Source organism: Peromyscus californicus, unplaced genomic scaffold (genome assembly GCF_007827085.1).
Source record: "Peromyscus californicus insignis strain IS unplaced genomic scaffold, ASM782708v3 Scaffold_24__1_contigs__length_46423439, whole genome shotgun sequence".
Classification (NCBI taxonomy): Eukaryota; Metazoa; Chordata; class Mammalia; order Rodentia; family Cricetidae; genus Peromyscus; species Peromyscus californicus.
The window spans coordinates 11,315,418-11,328,234 of NW_026294535.1; the positions used below are offsets into that span (position 1 = coordinate 11,315,418).

The 12,817-nt window shown below is 43.4% G+C and overlaps 1 protein-coding gene across 7 annotated transcripts in view; it reads right to left on the reverse strand.

The window, feature by feature from the left end:
- Cfap54 (cilia and flagella associated protein 54) overlaps positions 1–12,817 on the reverse strand; it is a 323,915-nt gene that overhangs the window by 29,836 nt on the left and 281,262 nt on the right. The window contains exon 68 of one of the 7 annotated variants that reach the window (XR_008221626.1): positions 3,142–3,305. The exons of the other annotated variants lie outside the window; for them this stretch is intronic. The gene's annotated coding sequence lies outside the window, so the exon portion shown is untranslated. The remainder of the gene's footprint in view (positions 1–3,141; positions 3,306–12,817) is intronic. 7 annotated transcript variants of the gene reach the window in all.

Genomic DNA, 12,817 nt, shown 5'->3' on the forward strand with positions numbered 1-12,817 from the left:
GCCATACAAGTATGAGGACCTGAGTTCAAATCCCCAGAACCCGTGTAAAGATAGATGCAGCTGCACAAACCTGTGATCCTAGCACTCCTCCTCTGGTAAGATGGAAGGCAGAGACAGGAGAATCCCTGGAAGCTCACAGAGCAGCTAGCCTGGCACACCTAGCAACCAGCAAGGTAGAAGGTGGTGAGCCAAGCCACACTGCACAATGCACCTGCACATACATACACACACACACACACACACACACACACACACACACACACACACACACACACACACACATCATTACCGCTGCTGAGCGTTGGGGCTTATTTGTTAGCATGGCACAGTCTGCCCGAACCTGACTGAAATGTCTTCTCTGACAAGCCTGCCTTCCCTCACTAAATTTCCATCACCGCCGTGAGAGTTTAACTTCACTTAAAGGTCAGAGCTTTGAATCTCTTGAATCTCGGCAGCTGAGTTAGCTGCTCAGTACCATGTAGCTGGGTACCCTCCCAAGGGTCTCCATGGGGTCTGCCCGCATGCTTTCAACCAGGGACACAGAAATAAAAATTCCACAGTTATAACAATAGTCCATGCCTTCTTTTTTTTTTTTTCCCTCCCAAGGGAGCTCTCTGAGCTTAACTTCTGGCAACTAGAAACTAGAGGCTTTTTTTTTTAGAAGCAAAGTCTTTGTAAAGAACCGAAGTTCACACTTCATGTTGGGAACTGTGTTGCCTTGAATCAAAGCATGCTGGGTTTTGTTACTTGGCAGCTACCAGTGTAGTGGTGAATGGAAGAGCAGACCTTATGTGCACAGTGTGGAAGGAAAGCCGCTCATGCTGCCTCTGTTCTCACTGGTGCATACCATGAACAGGTGCACACCTTTCTTAGACAGCCACCAGCAGCGACTGGAAGTTTCTCCTAGAAAAAGGCCACCAGTCTGCGGTTCACAAAGACACTTTACACCATTGTTTATGTTAGTGTTTTGAATCCCAACAATGATCCTTTGCAAATTAATAAGGGGATGTGGGAGAAGGGGAGGACAGGGAAAGAGAATGGGAAGGAGAGAAGAGAGAGAGAGAGGAGAGGGTAGAGCAGGTGGTGTGGGAGGACACCTCTCTGGTGCTGAGCAGTTAGCATCCACCCTGCATCAGACACCGAGCACTGAGGGAACAAGAATTCGGTGCCCAGACATCGAATGTGTATTTTGTTTAACGGAAGAGTAGATTCATGACTATCTATGGAATTATGGCCAATGGGAAGGAGGCCAGTGCCAAGAGGCTACACAGTGCCTCAGTCCCTTTACGGAACGTCCTTGAAAGGAAAGCATGAACAGAGATAGAAAAAAGACCAGGGGCTGCTAGTGGTGGGGGAGACAGACTAGACGTAGGGCTCCACGAGGGTGAAGGTGCTGGTGACCACAGAGGGCTTTGTGTTTTGAGTGTGTCAGTGTCCCCACACTGGTTATGATGGCGGACTTTCATTGTGTATGGTTTTACCACAGAAGGAAACGTAAGGGTTGCATTGAAATTCCCTGTGTTCTCATCTGTCCCTACCCCTCTCTTTTCTTTCAGTTTTGGGGCTCTCACAAGTGCTATGCAGGTGCTCTACATGGAGCTGCAGGCCTGTCTGATTCTCCATCGGATTTTTTATTTCAAAATTTCACTGTTTTTTATTTGTGTGAGTGTTTTGCCTGAATGCATGTCCTGTCTATGCGCCATGTGTATGCAGTGCCCATGAAGAACAGAAGAGCTTGTCGGATCCCCTGGATCTAGAGTTACAGATGGTTCTGAGTTACCATGTTAGTACCAGAACTGAACCCAGGTCCTCCGGAAGAGCAGTCAGTGCTCTTAATCATTAAGTCACATCTCCAACCTCTGTGTTATTCTTAAAACTGTATGACTCTACAGTTAATTTTAAAAGAACGGCTGAAAATAACGAATGATAAATTAAAAACACCACTATTAATGGACCGTTTGCTGTTTGAAAATCATCAAACCTTCAGAGGGGCTGAAAGCCACTGCTGAAGGGAAAGGCAAACGGTCAAATAAGTCAGGTCGCTAAGGCTGGGGGGAAAAAATAGAGATGACCAGAAAATACTGAATGCCTCCACCCTGAGCACAGGGTTGGCCTGGCATTGTGTTAAATAGTGGTCCTGATGTGACCAATAGCTAATGGTCACCGATACTCACAAGAGAATGAATGCCAGACAAACCGAGTTGCTTTCTCATGTTCACACTCATAGCAGCCTAACTAGGAATCGAACCTTCTACTTTTTTACTAGGATACATTGCTTCTGAGACCCTCACCAGAACCTAACCCACCCCAGCTCTTTAAGGACTTTTCTACAAGGGCAGAACCACAACATGGGTCAAGGGCTCTTCCCAACAAGCTGCGTTACCCCGAATAGTTGAGAAGACAGTGTGTGGGTACCAGCTGCCTGTAATGTTAAGCAGAGTAACTTCCAGAACCTGGACTGGCTATTGGCCAAAGTAAAGAAGGAAAATAGGTAAGCTGATGCCTGCCCTTTCTTTGTATATTTACCTAAATTTACAAAATATTTGTGAAAAGAATTTTTAAAATTTTGCCAATTTATTCATCTGTATTGGGTGGGGAGAGACAAGCATTCACCTAAAGTAAAAATACTGTTAGACCTGTTACAGACAAAAGACCTTACTTCATAGCTCAGGCTGGCCTCAAACTCACTGAGCAACACAGGCTGGTTTCAAACTCAGCAATCCTCCTGTGCCTCTCAGATGTAAGGAATATAATCACACATCACAGCACCCAGCTCAAGGTCTAGTTTTTTTAAAAAAAATACTTTACTTCCATTAAAATTTTTTATTTGTGAGTGTGTGTGTGTGTGTGTGTGTGTGTGTGGTGTGTGCATATAGTATGTGTAAATGGTCCGTAGTGGTGTGCACATGGTATGCGTAAATGGTCCGTATATGTGTGAATGTTCTATGTGTGTGTGGTGTGTGTGTGTATGTGTATGTGGTGTGTGGTATGTGTATATGATGTGTGTGAGTGGGCTGTGTGTGTGTGTGTGTGTGCGTGTGGTGTGTGTAGTGTGTGTGTGTATAGTGTGTGTGTGTGTGTGTGTGTGTGTGTGTGTGTGTGTGTGTGTGTGTATGTGTGTATACCATGTGTGTAAGGTACCTGCAGAGGCCAGAAGAGGTCATCAGATCCCCTGGAGCTGAAGTCAGAGGGAGCTATGAGAAGACTGACATGGTTCTAGGGACCAAACTCCAGTCCTCTGAAGAGCAAGCAGCGTGCTCCCGACCGCTGAGCCATCCCTCCAGCTCCGAGGTCCAGGAAGAATCCTTTAGCAAACCGAATGAAGGAAATGAAACTCATCATTTCACTCGGTATTTTCCAAAACAGCGAGAAATGAGGTTGGCTAATGACTCCCCTGTCTCTAACGTCCCTTGAAGTTGTACAAAGCGACTAACTGTCCCCTTGAGACTGATCTGCAGTTTCAGTAATGAAGCCAGGCTTGATTTATGGAGAACGGCACACGTTCTGTTACTTTGATGGTAAACACATATTTTCCTGTTCATGATGACACCATGGTTCAAATTGCACCCAACTCTCATCCCACCCTCAAGCTGCACATTCACAAAGTGGTCATTGGTACCCTGAGCATAGGAAGCACAAAGGCTCTCAGTCCCTCCATGGGGGAAAAAAAGATTGTATTTCACCTTGACACTAGTGCTGGCAAATCCTGGAGAGATGAGCATTTTTGAAATGCTATCAACAGCATAGCCTTTTCTTAGCATTTGAAGAGCGCATTAATAGCCTGGCCTTTTTTTAAGGGCTTTCTTTTTCCCTTACCCAAACTTGACAGTCAGACATGAACAGAGAGACGATGGAATCAAAGTCAGTGCGGTGTTTTTTAAAAGCAGTGTGGAATTGATGTCATCTGGCATTGTCTTGAAAAGAATATAAGAATATTAAGTGGATGCCTCATGATCTTACACACAAAGGGTACTCTTCACTTGAGGACAGAATGATGATGTCTCAAAGAAGGAAGATGGAATTCTAGATGCCCATAAAATCTATTCAGACAGCTTGTGGCTGCGCCAACAGAAATTAAGTAAAAGGAAGGGAAAAAGAAGAGTGTGAGAAGGAAAATCTGCAGTTATCAGCACTCCCCCCATTGTGTTAACAGAATTAATTGATAATACTCAGTAATTACCTGCTATGGACAGTGTAGAGCTTTGTGCGAGAAGCGGTGTGTATAGTTCATAGTGTGGTTGCTACACTTTCGAGGTTTTGTTACAGAGCCACTGACAGACAACAAGGAGCAGACAACATCCTCTGTGCTGGAAGATGAAGTACAGAAACTGGGCGCATTGTTAGCTACAGCTCCCAGCCCACATGCTCTTCTGACGAATGTTCTTCCAACCAAGGAGTGAGGGCTGTGTACAAACTTGAACGTGGGTGTGTCGGGGGTCACTAGGTGGGAGTCATTGTGGACTGATCCAAACTGGAGCTTAAACAGCAATAGAGTTTTTGCTTGGACATCTTCAGAGGCCTAGTCTTGAACCCGAGGCCATCAGGCCCAGCCAACCACTGAGAGGTCTGGTGTTATGGGCCATGGAAAATCTGGGCAGGGCTGGCTTCAGGATAACCATAATGGTTAATAGGAACCTTTATAGCTGGCTTGTTTGGGGTGTGACATTTGTCAGCTCTGTGACTTTGAACAGACCTTTTTGTTTTACCTTAAAACGTCTCATTTTGTAGCCTAGGTTGGCTTAAAATTCACTGTGTAGACCAGGCTGGCCAAGAACTTACTATATAGCCCCAACTGGCTGCAGATTCATGGCAATCCTGCTGTCTCAGCCTCCCAGACACTGGGCAGTCCTTTGAAGCAGTTTCTTACTGCGCTCTCCTGTGTCTTCATGCAAAACAGTCACTCATTCAAAAATCCTCGACCACCATATTTTCCTTTTGAAAGCTCCAACCCCATCCATCCTTTCTCGACAGTCAGCCCAGTCCTGGCCCGGACTCTGTGTGCTCTCTGCTTGCCCTAGAGTGCCCAGCTCAGTGCCTTACACTCAGCTCCATGAAACGTTTTAAATGGAGCTGACCTTTCCCCCACTACAACTTCATTTCTCTTTGCATTTGGGAATTGGAAGATTTGGCTCCTATTTCCATCTTCATAGCAAAACTGCAAATCATGACCTCACCACTGAACCTCCTACAGAGGTATATACAAACACGCTTATATTTTGCCTGCTCTTTCCAGCCAGGAAAATGTTCTGTGAGTGACCCGTGGCCATGTTTGTGTTTTGCTAAGGCTACTTTATTACTGTGCAATCATTTCTCAAAGCGATAACATCTTTTAACCATGGACCGCTAAGTTTCGTGGAAGGAACTGGTGAGCTTCAGAAAAAGGATGGCCCAAGAAGTTCATCACCTCCAGAGTTAAAGGAATGGGGCTAATGGTGCTGAGGCTGGCTGCCTCACCGAGTAGACTGTAGGCACTCTTCAAAGCAGCTATTCAGGCTTTTACTTCTGCATTCTGGTGCCTTGTCCTCTGGCTGCCCCAGAAGAAGCACTCTACAGACGCCTACTTAACAAATGACTAACGTGGATGACCTCAAGGTCCATATTCACGGAAGAAGCAGAACTGTGCTCCCAGGGCTACCTTTGGAAGATGGACGACAAACTATTCATCCCTTTACTCTTTACTCACACCACCTGCTGGGGCCAGCCTCTGGACAAAGCCCCAAGAATAAAAACACAGTAGGAAGCAATCTTGCTGTATTAGATCTAGTCAGCTTTGTAATAGGAGACTAATAGAGACGTATGTCATTCAGACTTAGTTTGATTAGAAACGATTGCATGCCAAGAGATGTAAGCCAGAGGCTGCAGAAGGAAGTGAGGAAAGAACATCAGACGACGGGTCTCCAGGCTGGCTCAGTGGGTAAAGGTGCTTGCCACCAAGCCCGATGACCTGAGTTTGGTTCCCCAGAACCCACATGGGAGAAAGACAAAACTGCCTCTCACAAATTGTCCTCTGTCATCTATACATGACCTGTGTGCCATGAGCACATGCTCTGTCTCTGTTTCTGTCTCTCACTCACTCACTCATTCATTCTCTCTCTCTCTGTCTCTCTATCTCTCACACACACATACACACACACACACACACACACACACACACACACACACACACAAGTATGTGAATAAATAAATATAAACAATTTTTTTAAAGAAAAGCCACAGTCACAATTAAGCTAGCATAGGTTGAACATGTTATTTACCCATTTTACACAATAATCCAGTAAGATACTATCATGGTGCAGCAATCATTTCAGCTGGCATATGAAGACTCATAAGAGGCTGTGAATGATGATAAGGTTCCCATCGTCTCATGATAGAATAGATATATTAGAAAAAGGAGCAAATGACTAGCTAGACTAAGGGATACTAGCATAGCGGAGTGGTAACCATTAATCCTCAGCATACAGTTGATGCCAATATTCTATCAGAAATGTATCATAAACTGATTTTCGGTTGTACAATGGGTTGAATCTGGGACCTCAGCCATGCTAGGCAAGCTTTCTGCCACTGAGCCCCTAAACAATTATTTTTAACAATAAGAAACAATTGGATATATGCACAGGGAATTCAGCCATGTAAAAAATATCCATCTATCAAGCACACAGTCATATTGTATAAGTCAGTAGAATTTTACTGTCATTAAGGATGTGTAGATCAGACAGAAAATGTTTTTAAAGAAAGCAAGCATTTTTTGTTTTTGTTTTTTTAGGAGCTTATGAAATAGATACGTCAAACAGTAACTGTGCTTTCTTGGGGTACAGGGAAGGCACTTTTCCTGGCCATGGGATGGATGCTGTCACCATCACCACTGTTCTCTCCCTTCTTACATTCACCCAATAAAAAGCACACTGCTAGTGGTGTCATTTCTTACATCAAGCCAAGACACCCAGGGCCAAAAGATCCTGGGAATCCTAACACTGGGTGTGGCCTCAGTCCTTTCATTCACGCTGAGCCAAACTCCTCAGCCATTTCACTCAACGACGACGACGACGAATATCTGATCCTCTCCTCTCTTCTAAAAGACGGCGCCCCCAGCCCACCAGACTCAGATCAACGGCGAGGACTCGCGCTACTTCGCTGGGAAAATGAAAATCACCGGAAGAACAGCCCTCCTTCACCCTCTCCCTCCCGTCAGACTTCCTGGCAACCCTCCCCATCTTGATCACTGCCGAGTCCTCCAGCTTTCTGCTCCCTGCTTCTCTGTCCTTAGAGACAACCGTTCCTACTCCCATCTCCTTTCCTTTACGCCCATTCCTGTCTCGACACCCTGCTTGGTCTCTGTACCTCCCTCTCGCACTTTATCTTCCTTCTCAACCCTTCTTAGTCTATACTAGCATCTTTAAGTTCTCACCTCCTTCCTCAACTTCCCATAGCATCTTTTTCCACTGTTCCAAAACAGCATTCCATGGGTACAGATATGTTGCTGGCCTTGGATTAAAGCAAATCTGGACTTGACTCCTACCCCTACCTTGAGTCTGCTGCTTGGTTTTCCTGTGCCTGAATTTCCTCACCAATCTAATAGGAGGGTCTGGAGAGATAGCAAGAGTATTTGCTGCTCTTGCAGAAGACTGAGGTGTGGTGCCAGCAGCCACATCCAGTGGCTCACAATGCCTGTAACTACAGCTTCATGGGATCGGGTGTCCTTTTCTGGCCTCCAAGGGACAACAGGATGCACATGCGCTCATGGTGATATTTTAATTGCTTTAAACATATCACACACACACACACACACACACACAAATAAAAATTTAAAAACTCTTTAAAAATAAATAAAATGCCAATCAACTCTATAAGATTCTTCAAATTTGGCAGGTAGTGATAGCGCACACCTTTAATCCCAGCCCTCAGGAAGTAGAGGCAGGTGAATCTCTGAGTTTGAGGCCAGCCTGGTCTACAGAGTGAGTTCCAGGACAGCACTGTATACAGAGAAACCCTGTCTCGAAAAACAAAACAAAAGAAGATTCTTCTAATATTAAATGAGCTAGTTGTCTTAGTCCTTGTTCTATTGCTGTGAAGAGACATCGTGACCATGGCAACTCTTATAAAGGAAAACATTTACTCAGGGCTTGCTCACACCTTTAGAGGTTTAGTCCATTATCAGTGTGGCAGGAAACACGGCACGGCATGCGGGCAGACATGGTACAGAAGGACCTGAGAATTCTACATCCAAATCTATAGGCAGATTCAGAGACACCAGGCCTGGCATGAGCTTTTGAAATCCCAAAGCCCACCCCCAGCGACATACTTCCTCCAAAAAGGCCGTAACTACTCCAACAAGGCTGTGCCTCCTAATCCCTGTCACGTAGACCAAGCATTCAAATACATGAACCCATAGAGGCCATCCTTATTCAAACCACCACACTAATGAATTTAAAGCATTTAGTACATTTGTACACACTATATTCTCAACAAATATGAACTAGTGTTGTTATTATGATGATTACTAGTGGTTTACTGGCATTCAATGAATATTATGATTGTCAGTTACTTATGCTAGGTCTAGCTGAAAATTCTGAACTGAAAGAAAAGTTCTTTATCTTGTACACTACAAAACAAAATCTGTTTTTCAACCTCTGCACATGGTAAGTCTCATCTCTTCCGATCGGAGCTTGCCTAGGAATCTCTTCCATGTACCGATTCTATACGATTATAGCCCGCATAAATGAGCTATATGATCACATAGTGATCTGTTCGATTCATATACACTCATACGCACATATATATAATTTAGACCAATTTCTTTGTGTCATGCGAACAAATAGGAAAACATTAATTTAGCTGGCCGGAGGTGCTTTCATCTATATTGCCTCCCAGCTATAGAAGTTATCTGCACCAATGTCCTGCACACAACTGACAGTCAATAATTAATGATGGACAGGGAGTTGTATAAAAGGGCTTCATCCTCCCATGATTGGTTAGTCATAGCAAGACAGAGGGAATAATTTTAGCATCATATTTTAATCCTATCTGACAGCTTGGAAACTAATAAGTCAAACCTATGCAGGCAATTAAAGAAAAACTTTTTATTGTTGTGTGACATGAAATCATACCTAGTTGTCATTGATATTCTATAACTGTCACTGAGGGGTCAGCATGGAAACTTCTGTATCTCCTTCCTCTTCTAAGTCTCTCTGCTTCAACCTTTGCACAGCAATATTTATTTTAATTAGGAAGAGATTGAAACAAGCCAAGGTAACTTGTAATAGACATGTTCCGTAAAAAATAAAAGTTTTGCATAACAAGATCTCCTATCAGTGACAAAAAATGGCTCAAAGGGACAAGCATGGTTTCCTTTAATCCAGCACCAACGAGACAGAGGCAAGGTGGTTCTCTGTGAGTTCAAGGCCACCCATCAAGGTCACACAGTGAGACACTGGCTCAAAAAAACAAAAAAGAGTTCTATTGGCACCTATAACTTTACTTGCCCAAGAATTTACTTACTGAGACAAGCTCACAAATTCCCATGTCCCATGCCAGCACAGTTAGGCAGAGGTCAAGTGTGAGATTCACTATCTATTAGATGGGTGGATCCTATGCTGCTAGGATCCCATGATGCCGTCCTGCACACCGGCCTCATTCCTACAGGTTCTATAGTGATTTACATCAATGGGTAAAGAACATGGCTTCCATTTCTTCTTCTGGCTTTGAGACAATAAAAACAAAGTTAGATACTAAAACTGATTGAAATTAGTTAACGAGAAGCTGCAGCATTCACACACAATGAGGATGACGACGATGACAGTTATGTTCGAATACCCCAGCTTTAAACACTTTCTTGTATCAGGCCCTTTTATACATGCTTAACACATTACTGTTTTAATGCTCACAATGACCGTGAAAAGTTGGTGTTATTATATATGTAGTCTTAGGCCACACCTTTGTTAACACTGGGGACTAGGATTTCAACACTGATCTGCCAGAACCCAGAACCCAGAACCCACGGGTAGTATTCATGACATATCCCATGAAACACTCTTTGTGACTCATTACTAAATACTCGTGGTAGTTAATTTTTGTTGTCAGCTTCATTAGGTTGAGAGATGCCTAGGAGATTAGTGAAGCACACTTCTGGGTGTGTCTGTGCAGATGACTGGCATGTGGGACAGCAAGTTAGGGGGAAAGACCCAGCCTCAGTACAGACAGCACCACTTCATTGGCTGCGTGTCTGGATGAAGAAGAGCGGGAGGAGGAAGTCACCCAGAATGTGCAGGAAGCACTTCTCCTGCATGAATGTATTTAGTGCAGATGCTGGTGGCTGTGGACATCTGGCTCCCGCGTCTTGAGCCCTTCAATGTGAATGCACACCGGCGGCTGCAGGGAGCTCCCAGACCTGCAACCTCAGACTGGGCTGCATCATTGGTTACCTTGTTCTGAGGCTTCCAGCATGTTTGACTGAGGAACTTCTAGGTTTCCTGGCTCTCCAGCATAGAGACAGCCATGGTGGGAGCATCCAGCCTCCAGACATATAAGTGAACATAATAAATCCCTCCTTGGTCACATACACGTGCACAAATATACACATACACACATATAGACATCACACACATACATAAATGCACACACACATACACATACATGCACACATGTACACATACATGCACATATGAACATATACAAACATACACCATACATATATACACATAAGTACACATGCACACACACACACATGCACACACACACACACACACACACACACACACACACACACAACTTCTATTCATTCTTTTATTCTAGAGAGCCCAACCAAAAAAATGTTCAAAATTAGATTTAAGCTTGATTTTGCTCTGTCTACCTCAGTAGAGCTATATATTTATTTAATACAAACTAAGTTCTCCATATTAAAATGGACAAGGGACACATTGTTAAGTGGATTTTTTTAAGGGAAAAAAACCTATATTCAGGAGTTCAAACCTAAAGGGAATTAAATGTCATTTTACAAAGCACTGTGGAAATACAAAATAGACTGTTTGTATTTTTCTTTAGGAACAGCTGCATCAATTCCTCTCCCCAAAGCTAAGGATCTTTTGAAAGGCACAGTACAGTGTACCCATGGCTCTTCAAATATCACTTCTACAGACATCTTTCCGACCAACCTGAATAAACCATGACCTAATAAGCCTTATGACCCTATCAGAGAAACCAGCACATATCTTCTGGAAAGGGAAAAAATGGGCTTTGGAGGACATACAGTGTTTAATGGCCAGCTCTGGTGGTGGTGTATCTGGGAAGTACATGTAGATCACAACTACATGAAAAGGCATGAATTTCCAACAAATCGTTATTTAAAACTGCCAGTAAAGATTTATTCACAGGCTACAGTTGGACACTCACTATTCTAATATATTGCTCAATGTGGTTTTTGTTGTTGGGTTTTTTTTTAAGTTTTTAGCAATTAAAAAATGCAAAATTATCTTCCTGCTGCTGCTGTTGCAAGTGGTGATGATGATGGTCATAAATACTGTCTATTCCCTCTAGTAAAAGGCAGCTAGCTGACACAGCTCACACTCCAACGCTAAAACAAGATTTCCTGACAGACAGACAGTGCACTGTAAATATCTGATGATGACTTCCACCAGTGGCCACTATTTCACAAGTGAAAAACAGAAGTTGCCAGCAAACATATGAAATATCTTTGGCCTTATTAATAATAAATATAAAATAATGGCATACTATTTTTCACTTGTAAGGCAACCATCTGGAGCAGGGTGAGGTAAAGGAGTGCCTACTCGTATAGATGGGAGTCTTGGCAAACTGGTCGTCTCGTCAACGACTCACAGGAGAGAAAACCGGTGTCGTTTCCAGAGGACCATTTACCATCATCTGTTAAAGTGAACAGACCAGTTCACAAATGGGCAGTGGATTGGAGAGCAATTTCCCTGGAGAAGATATGCAGATGGCCGACAGATACATGAGAAAATGTCCAACATCAGTCGCCATCAAAGAAATACACATCAAATAACCAGATACCACTTCGTACCCCTCAGGACGGCTACTGAGAAAAAAAATAGAGGGAAAGTAACATGTGCCGATGAGGATGTAGAGGAATTGGAACCCTGATTATTGTTTGCGCATATCTAAAGCTACACAGCTGCTAAGGAAAGAAACAGTTTGGGAGCTCCTGAAGTAGTTTAGCAAGAACTTCCATGGAATTAAGTCATCCCACTCCTACGTATATACCCCCACCCACTGAAGCCAGGACTCAAACACACACACCCATGTAATACGAAACCAAATGCCTGCCATCAGATGAATGGGTAAACATATACGGTATACAGACACAATGCAAATAAGATAAAAAAAAAAAAGGAATGAAATATTGATAGGTGCTACACTGTGAATAACTTTAGGATGTTATACTCAATTAAGTAAGCCACACACAAAGACGGAAGTATGACACAATTCCAGTTATATGATGCACCTGGGATGGGCAAACCGGGACATTGAGAGCAGAATAGAGGTCACCAGGAGTTGGGGAGGATGGTGATGAGAACTAGGGGGTTAATAATTCATGAGTAGAGTTGCTGTTTGGAGTAGTGAAGCAGTTTGGGAGGTGGGTAAAAGTAATAAATAGGTGCATGGCATTCAAACTTAACAGCTATCCAGTACAACTAATGGCTAAAACTATAAGTTTTATAGTACATTTATTATATATGTACATATGTATACACACACATACCCCAAGATCCATCATAAGTAATAAGTATTTGGCTATGTAAATAGTGCTTGGCAAGCATGGTGGCACAGAGGTAGATACGGTGCTGGA